The sequence below is a fragment of the Patiria miniata genome, unplaced genomic scaffold (genome assembly GCF_015706575.1).
Source record: "Patiria miniata isolate m_02_andy unplaced genomic scaffold, ASM1570657v1 HiC_scaffold_9, whole genome shotgun sequence".
Classification (NCBI taxonomy): Eukaryota; Metazoa; Echinodermata; class Asteroidea; order Valvatida; family Asterinidae; genus Patiria; species Patiria miniata.
Window position 1 is genome coordinate 21184021 of NW_024037076.1, and position 12196 is coordinate 21196216.

At 41.6% G+C, this 12196-nt stretch overlaps 1 pseudogene; it reads right to left on the reverse strand.

The window, feature by feature from the left end:
• Positions 1 to 8772: 8772 nt before the first annotated feature.
• On the reverse strand, positions 8773 to 10931 carry LOC119720965 (annotated as a pseudogene).
• Between the last annotated feature and the right edge of the window lie 1265 nt (positions 10932 to 12196).

Genomic DNA, 12196 nt, shown 5'->3' on the forward strand with positions numbered 1-12196 from the left:
TTAGGAAAATTTATGTATAAATATATGAATCGTGCATTACCTGCTTGTTTCAACCCCTGTTTTACACTTACTTCAAACATTCATTCCTATAATACCCGCAGTACTACTAGGAAAAATCTGTATGTTAATTATTGTAGAACGACATTGTCCAAAAACAGTGTTGTCCAACGTGGCACTCTATATTGGAATAGTCTGGATAACACTTTTAAATCATCACCCACTCTCTCTAATTTTGCTAGAAAACTAAAAAATCAATTTTTAATTGCATACTAAAACAATGTAATAGGGATAACAAAGGCCTTGATTACTGTCTTACACCGGTGTCTGTGCTCTGTCTTTCCATGTATGTCTGTCACTTGTCTGTCTGTCCATAGGCTGGGGAACAAAAGCTTATGCTTCACCCCGGACCTAGATGCTGCCATTTAGTTAATGTTCACTATTGTAAATATATATATATGTACATGTTTTGCCAATTTGAATATATAACATTATGTATCGTCCTTTATGCAGCATCGAAATAAATGTATGTATCTAATCATCACGACCAGGGGCTAGTGTAAGGAACGCGCAAGCGCCCCTGGAGTCGAGGCTGGAAAATGGCCGCCTCAACAACAGCAAGCAAGGAATCGTGTGAGCAAAAGGTAAATTTCTTAGTTCATACGATAGTCTCCTGTAGCTGACATCACACAACTATTGAAAATAAATATGTTATTGAGTATAGGCCTAACGAACGAAGATTTACGTAAGTCTAAACGTACTCTAAAGTAGTGTTTAGGCTAGGCCTAGGAGTACGAACACCCTGTTCACAGGCCTAGGCCTAGGCTATGGAATTCCATCTCTGCCAAGTTACACGGCGCATGTTTGGGAGATCCAAGCAAGCCTCCCAAACATGCGCCGTCGACGGCACATTGTCGCGTCGTGCCGTCGCATAGTCGCGTCGTGCCGTCGCGTCGTGCCGTCGCATTGTTTTGTATTGTTTGTATAGGGCCGTCGCATAGTCGCGTCGTGCCGTCGCATCGTCGCATAGTCGCATTGTCGTATTGTCGCATAGTCGCATTGTCGCATAGTCGCATTGTCGCATTGTCGCATTGTCGCATAGTCGCATAGTCGCATTGTCGCATAGTCGCATTGTCGCATTGTCGCATTGTCGCATTGTCGCATTTTATAGGGGCCTATCTTGAGTTTCGTCAAATGAGGGCGCGCTCGGCCTTGGTGTTTTTCTCTGCTTGCTAGCCTGAGCTGAGGCTATGCTTCAATCATGGACGATATTTTACGTCAATGTGTTTAATAGGAAGGGGCGTAATCATACATGTCGCCACTACATTTTAAATTAATTAAATGGAATGGAGTTTGGCCGCCACCATGCATTTAAGTTCTTAAAAAGAAGTGGTTTTCTGGCTAGGAAAATAGCAAGGAAGAACCGGTTTTGTGCAAGCAAAATTCAGGGAACAATCTGTTGATACTAATAACTTGTTGGAAAGTTCCAAAGTCATTCCAAGAAAGTTGCCGCCGTGAATTAGGGTTTAAAACAAGGGAAGAGGATGGGATTTGCTATCAGCATCAGCAGGGCCGTTCCTCATTCCTTTCTTTCTATGGGATGTATGATAAAATTGGAGTACGAGGGGCTCTGCGAGCTGATGAATTTTTTTGAAAACATTGTATTTGCAACCAGCTAGGGAAGATTTCCGTTTATTTAAGACTAAGAAGCACTGATATGTGGAGGTATTATTCAAGTTGGAAATAAAAAATGTAAAATCTAACATATCAAAAGCGGAACGCATCGCTCTGATCGGCCTTAAGCAAAGACGAGACATAGTCATCAAACCATTCGATAAAGGCCGCGGTGTATGTGTTTTGAACAGACAAGACTATATACATGAGGGGCTACGACAATTATCAGGCCCACATTAGTAATATCCACACAAAAAATTGAGTTTCTCAACCATGACAACCACGACATCAAAACTCCTTGCCTCTACCTCTTACCGAAAGTTCACAAAGAAGCACCCAAAGAAACGCGGTTTGTGGGGAGGCCTATTATTAGTGGTTGCGGAGGTCCGACTCAATCAATTTCAAAATAGGCCTACATAAACTATTTTCTGTTTCCGATTGTCAAACAACAAAGCACATATACACGCGATTCCGGGCATGTGCTTGAAAAACTAAACAACGTGACATTGAAGCAGGATAGCCTATTGATCACATTGGATATTGTGTCCATGTATACGAACTGCCCACAAGATGAGGCAATTGAATCAGTTTGCGATGCACTTGAAGTTGCCGATAGCAGTCTGTACGCAATACCCGAACCTACAAGAGAACACGCTCGCTGTCTCCTGGAACTTATCATGCATCGAAACATATTTGAATTCAATGGATAGTTCTTCAGACAGAAAATTGGCGTGGCTATAATATGCACTGTTTTCCCCGACACACAAAAAAGAAAAACAGATGGGACGGCATTTTATCACCGGTATAAATCAAATCATTAAGTGAACTAGAAACAAAAACCACATGTACACATGATAGCAAATAGCAAATCCCATCCTCCTCCCTTGTTTTAAACCCTAATTCACGGCGGCAACTTTCTTGGAATGACTTTGGAACTTTCCAACAAGCTATAAGTATCAACAGATTGTTCCCTGAATTTTGCTTGCACAAAACCGGTTCTTCCTTGCTATTTTCCTAGCCAGAAAACCACTTCTTTTTAAGAAAACACAATTCTGATAAAAACTTAAATGCATGGTGGCGGCCAAACTCCATTCCATTTAATTTAAAATGTAGTGGCGACATGTATGATTACGCCCCTTCCTATTAAACACATTGACGTAAAATATCGTCCATGATTGAAGCACAGCCTCAGCTCAGGCTAGCAAGCAGAGAAAAACACCAAGGCCGAGCGCGCCCTCATTTGACGAAACTCAAGATAGGCCCCTATAAAATGCGACAATGCGACAATGCGACTATGCGACAATGCGACAATGCGACTATGCGACAATGCGACTGTGCGACTATGCGACAATGCGACAATGCGACTATGCGACAATGCGACTATGCGACAATGCGACAATGCGACAATGCGCCGTGATCTCCCAAACATGCGCCGTGTAACTTGGCAGAGATGGAATTTCATACTAGGCCTATCTCTGAACTAAATTTCCAACGTTCATGTTGATAATGTGAGCTAATTTTTTCCCCCTCAATTTCTTTTGAATGACAGCTTCTGTGCCACTGGAAGTGGATAAACTCTTATGTAAGCACTGATCATATAAAAATGATTAGGCCTAGTGCTCGTTTATATTGAAATTTCGGGACTGTGTCGTGGAAAACACAACATAACACTGACAGGGTTTGAACATTTGAGGGAAATTTTGTGGGGCAAGCAAAAACCGAGAAAACCCCCAAAAAGCAACACGAAAATAAAGGACGCGACCATGGCGAGCATCAAGGGCGGATCCAGAACACAATTTGGGGGGGGGGGGCCCAAAAAAATTTGGGACCCCCAAGAAAGTGGGTCAAAAAATTACGGCGTGGGGTTCGGGGCCCGCTTAAGGGCCCCTAAAAAAATTTGGATTCTAGATGCCCTGTGGTGCGATCTGAGGCAATTTCTGACCACTTTAACCAATGTTTTTTTGAGGAAAAGATGGTGGTGTACTCATTGCCTGCCTTTATTGCAATGTCACATAAAAAAAAAAAAATTGGTCTCGTTTTTTTTTTGGGGGGGGGGGCCATGGCCCCCTTTGGCCCCCCCCCCCCCCTGGATCCGCCCTTGGCGAGCATGCGTCTAAAGTAGCCTCATCGCAACCGTGTTAATTAATTCACATGTCATCGTGGTCATATGCCTAGCTGACAAAACTACAAAAGAAGAATTCATTCAAAGAACATGAAGAAGGTTGCTTGATGTTGCACAAGTCAATTTGGGAATGAAAAACAAACCCTGTAAAACCAAAACGAAAGTGGGACCGACAACGTCCAAGTTGATAAGACTCGCGGTGGCTATCGGTTATACGGCAGTCAACCGTGGGGTTCCTTTACCTTAGAATATTCAACGTCTGGATCTTGGGGCTTTGGGAACAGACTATCAGCGGAATGGTTTTAAGTTTTAAGATTTTATTCCCTTAAAAACAATTTGTCTTAGGCCTGTTGCTGTATAATAAGCGGCAGATCTAGCTTTCCGGAAACGGGAGTGGGTTGATATATCGGGTGGAGTGAAGGCACGCCATGCTAGGGGGTAGGGACGCCGAGCATGCCCAAATCTGTTTTTGAAATATATGGTGCTTTTATTTCCTTCATTTTGAGGTAATTTGAGAACAAACGGGAACATCTAGGCATTCCATTTTATATGTTTGGCCTCATTTTACTAGCATCACAACATTAGTCAGCAGATTAACAGGGTTTCAACCCCCCCCCCCCCCCTCTTAGATCAGCCACTTATAGGTTGGTAAACATTCTGGAAATAAATTCCCTTTTGAAGTTACTAACACTTCGTTACTGTGATTTTTAATTTTAAATATGCATCATTCCAAACTTTTGGGTTTTTTGGCTAACCTGGTTTGTCATATTTTTCTATCAGAAATCGAGAGCAAAGCGGTGGGAAGATTGGGAGACCATTGCTCTCGCCAATTTTGTTAAAGAAAACAACCGGGAACTCTTTGGAAGCAGTGGTGGGGCAGGAGTGGAGAATATCAAGAGAAAAGCATGGCAGAATTGAACAGATACTCAGAGCAGCTGGGGGAAAGGATCGGGGTGGGTGGGAGGCCATCAGGAAAAAGTGGGCGGACGTCAGCTATAGGGCCAAGATCTATCAACGCAAACGCCTTGGTGAAAAAGTGACAGGTGCGTGACTTTATGAGAATTCGTACTAATGGCTAATTAGGTATCTGTATTGTGCTCATTGAATTCAAAAATTTTATGTTCTCGATTACAACAGATCAGATGCGTGATCTTTAATCCAACTGTTGTCAAACATTTTGATTGAGTGACTGCCGCTTAGCTCAATGGGTGGATGTACAGGGTGAGTAAAAAAAACCGAAACCCAAATGTTGAAACCATTGTTTTATGGAAGTTCTGCATGTAGCATTATCAAAATGTAGGATAGGAAAGCCTAATTCTAAAGCTTTCTTGTAGAACAGGAACCATTCAAATCGCTCTTGTACTTTTCAAGTTACAGAATTTTAAACACAACTACCGTTTTAAGGTTCTGTCCACGGATCACAAAAAAGATCCGTGTCCTTTCAACAAAACAAAATCACATAGGGATGTGTGTGAGATGTTTTCGTTTTGCTGAAAGAACGCACACCTTTTTTGTGATCCGTGGACAAAACCTTAAAACGGTGGTTGTGTTTAAAATTCCGTAACTTGAAAATTACATGAGTGATTTGAATGATATTTGTACTAAAAGAAAGCTGACGAATTGGGCTGTCATATCCTAGATTTTGAAAGTGCTACATGCAGAACTTCAATAAAACAGTAGTCCTGACATTTGGGTTTCGTTTTTTTTTACTCGCCCTGTACAGAAGGAAATGTCATTAATTGTAGTAAATGAAGTATGCAATAATTCCATGTACATGTATAGTAAAAGAGACTGCCATTCCTTTAAAATAGGTGGTGGTAAGCAACCGGAGCCAAATCCTGCCCTGGAGGCCGTTCTTGATGCTTTACCGCAGGAGGTGAGGGAGGGGATTGTACCTGTTGGTTCTTGTGAAACAACACCAAAGGTAAAGAAGCACTTGTAGATACGTGGTGGATGTTTGACTTATTGGGTTGTGATCATAGTAGAAACCCTTTGAATCATTTTTTTTTTCACAATGAAAGGACTCCAGAAATGGCCTTCGAACACTCTTCTGTTTCGTCACATTAGGCCTATGCAATTAACCTTCGCACAACACATTTCATAAATAAACTTCCTTAGAAAATACTTAAATTTCAACATCCAAAAGCAAATTGTCCTTCATACTCATAAGAAACTGACAAAATTAGGTTCATCTTGCTTGGAGAATATAAAAGCATGTCCTGAAGTTTCAACTTAATTTCTTTCAATCCATATTCAGGAAATCAACCAACCTTCCCGATCAGTCACCCGTGGACCTTCACCTCCACCTCCACCAAGCACCCATGGATCTTTCCCTTCACCAAGCACTCGTGGACCTTCCCCACCACAAAGCACCAGTAGACGTTTTCTTCCAAACGTAACTGACACGGAATCTGAAGTAAGTGCTTGGTGAATGTACAATTAATGTGTATGCAATGATTGTGGTCGGCCTTTACAACCATTCTAATTTGAAACTTGCTATGTAGCCCTATTGTTCGGTGGAAAAATCATTTACTAGTATATAAAATCCTATACAGATACATACACTACTTCAATCAGAAACATTTGTTCCTCTTTTGCCGAATTTGTGCGAATCCTCGGACTTTAAAAATATGACTTCTCCCTCATTGGCTTAAGGTGAAGCTTGTGAAAATACAACTGACACTTGAGTGATATTTTATTACAGTCACATGAGTCACAGCCATCAACCCAACGGAAGAGGCAGCAAGAAGTAGCCAAGAAAGCAACGAAGAAACAAAAAACAAGCAAGGAGGTGGAGCTGCTGAAACTAAACAAAGAATTCTTGGCTCTCGAGAAGATGAAATATAAGGAAGAAAAGATTGCGCTTCAAAAAGAAATGATCGGGGTGTTGAACAAAATCAACGTAAACATAGAAAAACTCATCCCAACTCCTATCCAGTTCATCGTAGACTCGGAACAGTAAATCCTCATGGGGGTTAATATATAGGTTTACCGGTCAGTTTTATAGATTTCATAACAATAACATTGGGAAAAAGTACATGTTATTCACTAGCAACTGTGAACATTTCACGTAATTTGCACACTCTATTCCAAACGTATGATTATATAAAAACGACCACAAAATTCAGCTGTCCACCACGTATGATTACCGTTCTAGGAACTGATGAAAATGCAATGAAACATGGACATTTTTTCACCTCCATGAATAAACGGAAACTTCGCAATCAATATTTCAGGGAAAAAAGAGTTGACTTGTTCCTGATATTCAAAACAACATTTAGTTGTTTATTTATTTATTACAAATTTATACAGAATAAACAGATCAGCAAGGCTGTTTAACATCAATGTTCTGTTTAAAAAATACAAATGAATACAATCAAAGGAAGAATCAAGCAATGAGGACTAAGGAAAACAAAATCAATTACTTAGAATATTGCTTCGTATACAAACACTTAAAATTATCAACAGAGGGAGCATTCTGAATTGGCGACGGTATATTGATCCAAATTTTAGCACCTGCATACTTAAATGATTGTTTGAAACATTCAACATTTGGTTTAGGAAAAACTACATTTAAGGAATCAGCGTTTCTTGCGTAATACCGTGTCTTTCAAAGTGCATTTCAATGTCATTACATAATCTATTATAGGTGCAAGCCCATGAATACATTTGTATATTAAACAAGCTAAGTAAACATCTCTTCTTTGTTGGCTAGGGTTTTCAAAGAAATATCCTCAATGATGTCTTCACCATGCGTATTGACATAATCGAAGTTGCCTGAGACAATCGTGCAGCTCGTTTTTGGAGTCTGAGTAGGGCTTTCCTACTAGCAATTGAACAATTACCCTAGAGAGAGCAAGCGTAGAACAAGCAAGGTTGACTAATTATTGTTTTATAAAGCGTATCCAGTAACCTATTGTTAATCGTGTGCCTTAGTCTACTTAAAGAATGCACCTTGTAATTAGCAATGGATTAACAAAGATTCCTAACATGTAAATCCCAGTTGAGGTTTTCGTCAACTTCTACTATTAACCTGTTCTAGTTGAGTGCCCTGAAGAGAAACATTCAATTTATCCATATTGTTGGAATGACGAGATTTTAAGAGCATAATTTTAGTCTTATCTGGGTTAACATAATATGGAATTAAGATATTAACATATGACAGTAAAATAAATTCAGCTTGTTTGATTGCTGTGCTACGTTACGTTACGTTTCCCTTGACTAGTTGCCGTCGTTGGGGGACCCGAGGGCAGAAGAAGCTAAAGTCCTCCTCCATGCTGGTCTGTCAGCGGCCTGCACTAGGAGTTCTGACATAGTCGTGTTTGTCCATTCCTTTACGTTGTCTACCCAGCTCTTCCGTTGTCGCCCTCGCCTTCGTCCTCCCTCGACAGTGCCCTGCATGATAGTCTTGCAAAGACTGTTATGCCACGTGACGTGGCCGAACCACTTCAGCTTCCGTCGCTTCATGGTGGCAAGAAGAGGTTCCTGGGGACCAACAAGACTCTCGGCCTTGTTCCTCACAAACTCATTGGTCTTGTGCTCCAAGTATGAGATGCGGAGCAGCTTCCTCAGGCATTTCGTTTCGAACGCCTGAATTCGTCTTTCTGACTCAGCCAGCAGTGTCCATGCCTCGCATCCATACAGTAGGGTGGAGAGTACCAGAGATTTGAAGAGCCTGTACTTGGTGGGGAAGCTGATGTTGCTCTTCCATACCCTCTCGAGTCTGGCCATTGCTGCAGTGGCTATTGCAATTCGGATACGGATTTCTGCTGTGCGCAGTATTGGAATATGTATGCATTTTCACTTTTCCAGTTTTGTACATCCCCATCCTGTTTACAAAAACCCTGACGGTATCAACAAACAAACAGGTAAAATACACTGAAAAAAATGTAACCATATGTTGTAGAAGTTTAGAACAATGCTGTTTTGGGCCATATGGGATAAGTAAGGCGGGCATATCTGTCGAAAATATTGATACCGGTACATGTGGAATTAAAATGCGTTGGCTACCAGACGGTCTCTATCAATATTTCCTTGAATGTTGGCTGGTCCGTCATAGTCGGGTACTTCCACGATGTCAAGGTTGTGCTGCCTTCCAAGATATGGATCGTTGATTTCCTTAGATATATTGTACAACACGACACATATGCTACAATGACAATACATGCACGATCTGGTGCAATGCGGAGCCCCCTTCGCAGACATGGAAACTTCATTTTGAGCTGCCCATTCGTCTGCTCGATCAAGACTCTTGTTCGGCGGTGGCAACTGTAGTGCAGAAAAAAAGTGAACAAAAATACCCTCTTGTATTTCGTTAATTTTTTCCTATGATGCTAGTGTACAGTTACAAATGCCACCAGCATGGGCATCGTCCGGATTTTTTTCCGGGGGGGGGGGGGGGAACACCCCCTCATCCCCCCCCCCCACCCCCACTAAAAAATACTTGTACTTTCTCTTGCATATTATTCTCAATTTATCAAGGGTGGGCGGGGGACATTCATGTATTCAATTACAAGAAAATATTACTTCACACCTCTTTTTGTTTTCTACCTTTTTTTATTTTGCTTTTCCGGGGGGGGGGGGGGGAGGTGCATACATAACGGAAATTCAATAAACAATTCAGAGGGTTGCAGACGCCTCCCACCACCCCCACCCCCACCCCTCCACCAAAAAAAAATAATCGAAAAAGGCACAGCCTTTCTATATTTTCTTTTGGATCTAAAGGTTATGGAAACATCAATACCCGGCAGAACTTCCCGAGGCAACAGTGTTGTACTTGAATATTTACAATCCTTCGGTGATTGGTTAAATTAAGTTTAAAATTCAAAAAAGAAATGAATCGGTTTTCCGATGATGTTACCGGTTATAGTCTGGTTGGGCAGCTGAATTTGGCTGAAGGAAAGGTGTCATGAGCCACCTGCGTTGTGGGTACCCAGTGTCTCCCAGTAAAATACCACGCAGTTCCCCTCTCTCCAACATCTGCCCGACATCACTGTTCTGAATGATTCGACTGTCGTGGGTGGATCCGGGCCATCTGGCGACAACATTCATGATCTTGTACTTGGTGTTACATATCAGTTGGACATTAATGCTATATGTCTTCCTTTCCGATTGACATATGCAAATTCATTTGGGCCAAACGGACAACAATCGAGAAGGACATGGGTACAATCAACGGCTCCGACTGCTCCAGGGAACCCAGCTAGCATGTAGAAGTCTAATTGATTTCTGGCAACTTCTTCTGGTGTTGCTGGCCACTTATATGTTCATCTTTCATACCGACAAGGGCATGTACCACCCTGTGAATTATTCGACAGGTACTTGCCTCAGAAATGCCGTGATGTTCTGATGTAGTTGTGTAAACGCATCCGGTTGCAAAAAAATCGCAGGGCTACAAACACTTGGATTGTTGCGTCGATTGCATGACTTCTTAAAGTCTGTGGTCTAAGATGGGGTTCCAACCAACCTCGACCCCAGGGTGTCGAGCAGTACGCGCCCATCACTACCTGCTCTCTCACCCTGGTATTGGATCATTTGCATGTGCAAGATTTTGAACACGTATGAAAATGAGGAATAGTCTGGTGCCTGCTTGTGCGTTACATTTGCGTTTGTTTTTGTATGCGGTGTCTGGGGTAAAAGCAAAGTCAATTCGTCGTAGCGCGAGCATGGCGTGAGTTACGAAAAACACGATTTATTTAATTAAATTGTTACGATCTTACCGAGGCAACATGTAGTATCACATTTCATATTAATATGAACAAATTGGGAAGGAAATGAGTATTTTCGAGAAGGCGTGGACGAATAATCGCGAAAACACGTACTGCACGTTGTGAATAACAACACCAAGTACGCGACAAAAATCCATTACTAGCCAATTGCCGTATCGAATCAGGATGCAGGAAGAAAGTTCCCTATCCAGGGTTTACTATTGGAAACTAGGTTGGAAATAAAGTAAGCACTGGGGACGAGGTTGGGGTTCCAACATATCTATAACCCGCATGACACCATTTTTCGTGAATCGGTAATATGTATGCATTTTCTTGTCGCTGTATGTGTCCAGTGGGTTGGTTTTATCTCGAAAAACCCCCTCTCTCTGCAAAGCTCGGACATTATTGACGTATAGTAAGTGCAACGCCATATTTGCACAATGTCAAACTTACGTTAATAAAAATGGCGGGAACGTCCCTGCGATGAAAAAATACTTTGCGGACACTAATAACGCATCGCAAGATATCAATCGCAAACTAGATTATTTGCGATGATGAGCAAATTCATCGCACGTTTTAGTGAAAATAAGGCAAAAAAAAAAAAAACTCGGTCTCTGGTCAGCGCGCGCGTCGATTTTAATCATGCGCGTCAACCTTAAAGGGCACCAAGGCAAATTATGGAGGACACCAATGTATAATGAGGACACAAAAAAGCAAAATAGTACTCACCTTGTCTGTACAATTCAAGCTTGAAAAAAAAAAAGCCACCAAAAAAAAAAAAAAAAAAAAACGCGTCGCCGCATCAATTCCGGAACTTCGGTCTGACCATGCAGAGACCGATTATTATTTTTTTTGGCCTAATGCTTCTTTGAAATTCATCGCTAACTTGCGATGGAATTTGAGTTTAGCGATTGATTTGGGGCATTTGCGATGACAAAAATCGTTAGTAAAATACGCTGCAGCTGATATCTCTAGATATTAGAATTTTGGGGTGAAGCTTTATGAAAGGAATACATACTGCCTGGATACGGGGCACAGTAAAACTGTGACCCAGGGAGCGTTCTATTTTCCCAAACACATTTAGAACTCTTTATGGGTTCACATCGGAAGGCTAGGTTTTGCTTGTTTCTTGTCTTTACATAATCACACAAAGCATTACATACTAATATTCTAGTCCTTTTTCTGATTTCTTTCGCCGTAACTCGCATATCAACAGTGATCCTGTAATTCGTACCTTCATGCAGAAAATATTTCGACAGTGTAGCCACAAACTTTTTTCCCCGTTATCTCAGTGGGGAGTCAGTTGGCGTAGGGGTTCTTTCCTCGCTTTCCACGGCTGTGACCCGGGTTCGAATCCAATATGTGGATTGCATTTTCAGTCCCTACCTGATTCCGTGGGTTATCCTCAGAATATTCCTCTGGGTTTTTCCTCCCACCTCTAAAACTGTAACTTCTTCTCATTGTCTCCTCTCTACAGTTTTCTTCAGGCGTTCGAGCTACAGTGCCTTTGGTACTTTTGAGGAATCCTTGGTTTCATTACCAGAAAGAAATAAAATTTAAAAAAAAATTGAATTTTATTATGCCCTTGCAAAATGCGTCGTTGCATACGTGCGCGAACACGCGAGGGGGGGGGGGGTGCTGATGGCAGATTGATCAAGTCGGACTTTTGCTAATTTTTGAATCACATATGCACATG